The 5,751-nt window shown below is 47.7% G+C and overlaps 1 long non-coding RNA gene across 1 annotated transcript; it reads left to right on the top strand.

Annotated features, from left to right (window-relative positions):
* Nucleotides 1-949: 949 nt before the first annotated feature.
* Nucleotides 950-5,336, top strand: LOC140688333 (uncharacterized). Its single transcript, XR_012062969.1, has 2 exons — nt 950-1,734; nt 3,453-5,336. It is a non-coding gene; the product is annotated as an uncharacterized lncRNA (long non-coding RNA).
* Nucleotides 5,337-5,751: the final 415 nt, after the last annotated feature.

Raw genomic sequence — 5,751 nt, forward strand, 5'->3', positions numbered from 1 at the left:
AGCGAAGATGTTCAGGTCAACTAATAGTCTAGCATAACTTTCCTCCCATTGTGAGTTCAGCAAACACTTGGGTGACTTTTCTTTTATTATTTGCCTCTGCAATTATGAACCACTTGTTCGGAGAGCGGGCTTCTATTCATTTACAGCTGGGTCACCACAATGTGCGTTGGCCTGGGGAGACCTCCCAGGAAGTTATATAAGCTTCTGTGTGGAACCCAGGATCCTTATTCCGGCCAAGTTTAACTAAATCAGCTGGGGCTGTTCTTTGATTCTAAAGATAGAGCAGGGATTGGGGTTGGGGGATTCCCTTACCACCCCAGCCATCCTTTCTGGTCTTAATTACACAAATCTCGCCCTCCGGAAACAGAAATCCTCATGAATAGTAACCCAAGGAGGACCGCGGTCTATACACTGATGTGTCTTATCTCGGTAATTTCAGAAGAGACGTGGAAAAAAAAGATGGATCCTGAACAACTATTTGTCTAATAAACAGCCCTCCCCCCAGCCCCCGCCGCCCCCTCATTTCCTGCAAAGAAAGCTCTATTGCAGCTAATCCATCTTGGCTCCGCTCAGAGCACATTATCATTTTTATCGGTCTCATAAATCGCCTTTCCAGATTACACAAAAATATACATTGCTCCACTATAATTACTCCAGACCCCCGCCTTCTCCCTTTTCATTTTGATCCCAGGTAAACCCCATCATTACCCGAATCAGTGTGGCTTCCCCAAACGTCCAGATTAAAACGGACGCTGGGGACTTATGCAAGAATGAGTCAGCCGAGCAATTTGAACCAATAAATATCAAAGTCGTGTCTAAGCAGAGAACAATTCATTTGATACCACATCTGTCAACAGGCCCGGGGAGGATTTTCCTTCCCAGGGCTCTCCCCCCGCGGCCCTGCTGCCTCTTCTTCCTGATTCTGTGAAGAAGCTGGATTTAGCTTCACAGGAGGATGGGGCCCCGCGACCAGTAAGGCACCCAGTGCCCAGGACCAGGGTGGGGGCGTCCAGCAACTGAGCTGCCTGCCCTCCACCCGCTATCAAAACGGCCCGTGCTAATGCCTTCGCTGGGCAAACGCACTCTGCAATTAGCAATTCTTTTTTATTGGTTGATGTGGGCCTCTGGCCAGGAGGAGCTGGGATTGAATCAATATTCCTTTTATTATGTCATCGTAGGCAAATGAGTTATGAAAACAAAAGCTTAATATGAAGCTGCCAATGCTAATTACTGGGTAGGATGCGAAGGCACAATAAACAAAGGGCGCTCTGTCCAGGCGGGACTTTGGGAGCTGCCCTTGGACTGGGTCTGGGGGCTGCCCGGGCCCCCGGCCCTCTCTCCGCAAGCCCTGGCCTCCCAGAGGGAGGTCGGAGAGACCAGTCCCACTGACTCAGCCATCTCGGAGGCCAGGTGAAACCCAACTCACTACAATTTGATTCCAGGCGTGAATTGAGCACCTACTGAATACCGGGCACTGTGCTTTTCAGGCACCACCAGACTCTATTTCCTGCTGTCTTCTACAGTCTAGTGGTGAAGAGGGTGCGTCTTGAGAATCAGACACACCTGCCTTCAAATCTCAAGTCAGATGCCATTTACCATGGAAACTTGGCGTCTCTGACCCTCAGTTTCTTCATCTGTCAAATGAAGATAACAATATGCATGTCACCAAGTTCAAGGAGGATCGACTGGGAAAATACGGGCCGGATATTGCATGATGCTGGCACTCAACAAATGGTAACTATTCTGCCTCTCTTCCTTCCTCTCCTCCTCCCTTCTCCCCCTCCTCTTTTCCCTTCATCTTATTTTTTAGAATATAGTGTGGTTTTTATTTGGAAGGGAGAGGTAATTAGGTTTATATATTTATTTACCTAAATGGGGGTACTGGGGATTGAACCCAGGACCTCATGCATGCTAAGCACACACTCTACCCCTGAGCTCCACCCTCCTCCATCTTCACCTTATTATGATTATACCCATCTTCTTCATCCTCATCATTCTATGAGCATCCCTAGTGCCCAGAGGTGGACTCACAAGATGAGTTGATTGTGTGATGAGTGAACAGGAAGCAAGAAGGAAGGAATCTGGTCTTGGAATATGGAGGGGATAAAAGATAATTCACATCAGGGCCTTGAACCCCAGAGCTGACAGCCTAACGGAGAGACAGACGGGCATCAAGCTGACTGTAGTTGAAGATCAAGGGAAGGGCAACCCATGTTGTCATGGTCAACACTCACCTCCACCCTCCTCCCTGCTTCTGTCTTCAAGATGGAAGAATGAGACTCCTCCCTTTGTGAGAAAGTCCTCGCCTTCTCCTTGGGTGGAGGGTGGGGTGGCATCTGCCAGCCTAGCTTGTGCACTTTCGGTCAAGTCACAGGTGGTGGGAGGCCGGGTCATCAGGGAGGGGTGGTGTGGGCTGGGAATAAACTGTCACAAGCCTGCCTTGTGCGAAGAGTGACACTCACGCCTCCTCATGTGACCTTCTTGGTAGTTTCTGGGGGCTCCTCGCTGCATTGCATGTTACAGAGGGTAAAGCAGCTCCCCAGGATCACACTCGCACACACACACGAGGAGCCCTGGGGGTGCTGAGTTCTCACTTGGCCACGTGATTTTAGGACACTCACTCACCTTCTGGAAGCTTCAGCTTCCTGTCAGGACGATGGTGAGTACAGCAGAGCTGGACTCCACAGGTGTGTGCTGCGAATCCGAAGACAAGCGGGGTTTTGCCTCCAGAACCCGTGCTGGCTCTGAGTCTCCCCAGGGCCTCCAGGACGCCAAGGGTGGAAGGGCTCGGCCACTCCCTGTCTTGACTGGCCTGCCTGGCGCTGTGCTGGGCCGGCCATCAGTGCCGGGTCAGTCTTTGCTCAATGAAGCAGGATAATCGTCTAAACCAAATTATCTGCCATCAGTAACAGCTTCTAAGCAATTTTCCTTTCGTGCAGTCAAAGGAAGCCTCTGCGGTGGGGCTTGTCAGCCCATTTTCCAAGGAAAAACTGAGGCTCCAAGGCAGAACGTGGGGAGCCAGGTGGACAGGGCGAGTCAGGGCTTCCGACGTGGATCTGAAACTCTTCTCTCCAAAGGCAGAGCAATCAGGGTCTTGGTTGTTCATAAACTGGAGGAAAATGGCCTTGACTTTCCCTGTGTGTCCTGGCCCTCCCTGCATTTCTGCAGGACATGGGATGAGGGCGGTCTCTCTGCATCCCAGGCTAGAAGTATTCCTACAGTAAAGGGCTTCTGGAGGTGGTGGCTCAGGCTTCCACCGAATACGCATGAAAGAGAAGTGGAAGGCTCTCCTTTTCCATTTTTCTACTAAAGTAACAGACTCTGTGTTTATGGAGTGCAGGCCAGCTTCGTGGGTGTGTAACAGGCAGTCATACAGGACTCTGTGCTTAAGGTTTCATGCCCTGCGGCCTGGCAATTCTCAACAATTTTATCTTCACATTTGTGCCGTGTAGGTGAAGGCAGATGGGGCAGTGGAACATACACTGGAGTCGTGGAGGTTCAGCTGGCCCCACCTCCCCCGTTGCCTCCTGGGGATGGAGACTCAGTCGCTTACTTCTCTGCTCCACCCAGTGACTCCTGCCACCCTCTGTTCCTGGCAGGGGCCTGGGCACAGAAGCAGAGGGGGCTGGGGTTGGGAGCGTGTACTCCATTGGATGAGGTGTGAGGCAGAGCTCCTGACATCTCTGAAGGTCTGCACTCACCCTCCAAGTATGCCTATGCCCAAGGGAACACAACATTAAATAGCAAATAAAAGACACCATGACAATTGAAGAGACAAATCATGGAAGAAAAGGACAAACTCTTCCTCTGCTTTTTGAACGAAGCTCCTGCATTTTTATTTTGCACCAGGCCCTGCAAATTATGGAGCTGGCCCTGCGGGACTTCAGCAAGACTGGACAAAATAGAAGCCATGGTTGTTCTGACTCACCACCATTATATGACCCAGCACTGGCTGGTAGCAGGGTGGTGTGGGTCCAAGACAGGACAGCCCGATGGATCCCAGTGTGGACTTTGGAATCAGCCTCTGGTCCTGCCTGCTGTGTGACCTTGGACAAGTTACTTGGCTTCTCTGAGATTTGTCTTCTTATCTGTCAAATGAAGGTGATTATCGGGTCGTGAGGAAGAGTCAATGAGAACAGGCAAGGGAGAGCTCTTGGCAAAGCATTTGGCACAAAACAGGTGCTGAGAGGTGTTAGTTTTTGTTGTTGAGTCATTGTCATCGTCATCTGAGTTCTGGTTACTTGCGTGACCTTGGACACATTAACACCTATGAAAACACCTAGCACCACGCTGATTCCGCTCTGGTGTCTCAAAAATCAATAGTGCATTCATGTGTATGGTCAACTAATTTTTAACGAGGGTGTCAAATCTGCACAGTGGGGCAAGAAGAGTCTCTTCAACAAACGGTGTTGGGGAGATTGAATATCCACCTGCCACAGAATGAAGTTAGACCTCACCTCACACCACAGGCAAAATATAATTCAAATGGATCAGACACTTAAACTTAGGAGCTAAAACTCTTGGGAAAAAACACAGGGAAAAATCTTCATGACATTGGATTTGGCAATGATTTCTAGGACACTGAAAGTACAGGCAACAAAAGAAAAAAAATAGATAAACTGGACTTCATCAAAAATTTTACAAAGCTTTTGTACATCAAAGGACACTATGAAAAATAGGAAAAACTCACAGTGTGAAAGAACAAAGTTTGAAAATCATATATGATAAGGAATTAATATCCAAAATATGTAAAGACCTTCTCCAACTCAACACAAACAAAAACAAAAAAACAAAAGCCCAACTCAAATATGGGCAAAGGACTTGAACGGACATTTCTCCATAGAAGATGATACAGGTCCAAGAAGTACAATGAAAACACTAATGAACCACTAATGAACAGGTACCTGCAAATCAAAAGTACAATGAGATACCACTTCACATCCATTAAAATGGCTATAATTTTTTTAAAAAAAAATTAAAAGGAAAAAACCCAGAAAATAAGAGGTGTTGGCAAGGCTGTAGAAAAATTGGGACCCTTGTTCACGGCCGATGGAAACAAAATCGATGTAGCCACTCTCCATTTGGAGGCTCAAACAATTCGGCATTCAAAACAAACACTCAAACAATTTGGCAGTTCTCAAAAGACTAGACATGTGATCAGCAATTCTACCCCGAGATATGTGCCCCCCAAAATGAAAAGCAGGGACTTGAAGAGTTGCTTCTACACCAAAGTTCACAGCAGAACTCATTCACAGGAGGCAAAAGGTGACAACAGTCCAAGAGTCCATCGAGGGATGAATGGATGAGCAAGATGTGGTCCATCCATGCAAAGGAATCTTTGGTTGCAAAAAGGGAAGGAAAGGCTGATATATGCTACCCCGTGGGTGAATCTGGAGGGTACTATGCTGCGTGAAATAAGCCAGATGTGAAAGGACAAATATTGTGTGATTTCACGTGCACGGGGTATGTGGAGTAGCCAAATTCATAGAGGCAGGAGGTAGAAGAGAGGCTATCATGGGAATGGGGAGTTACTGTTTAAATGGGTACAGAGTTTCTGTTTGGGATGATGAAGTTCTTGCAGTGGGTCGGGGAGAAGACTGGACAACATTGTGAGTTCCTTAGCCACTGAATGAGACACTTAAAAATGGTGAAAATAGTAACTTTGATGTGATGTTTATTTTAACACAATAAAAAAATTATGGTTATCTCTTAATTGCCCTGAGCCTCAGTCTTCTCACCTGTGAAATGGCG

This window comes from Vicugna pacos, chromosome 22 (genome assembly GCF_048564905.1).
Source record: "Vicugna pacos chromosome 22, VicPac4, whole genome shotgun sequence".
NCBI classification, from domain to species: domain Eukaryota; kingdom Metazoa; phylum Chordata; class Mammalia; order Artiodactyla; family Camelidae; genus Vicugna; species Vicugna pacos.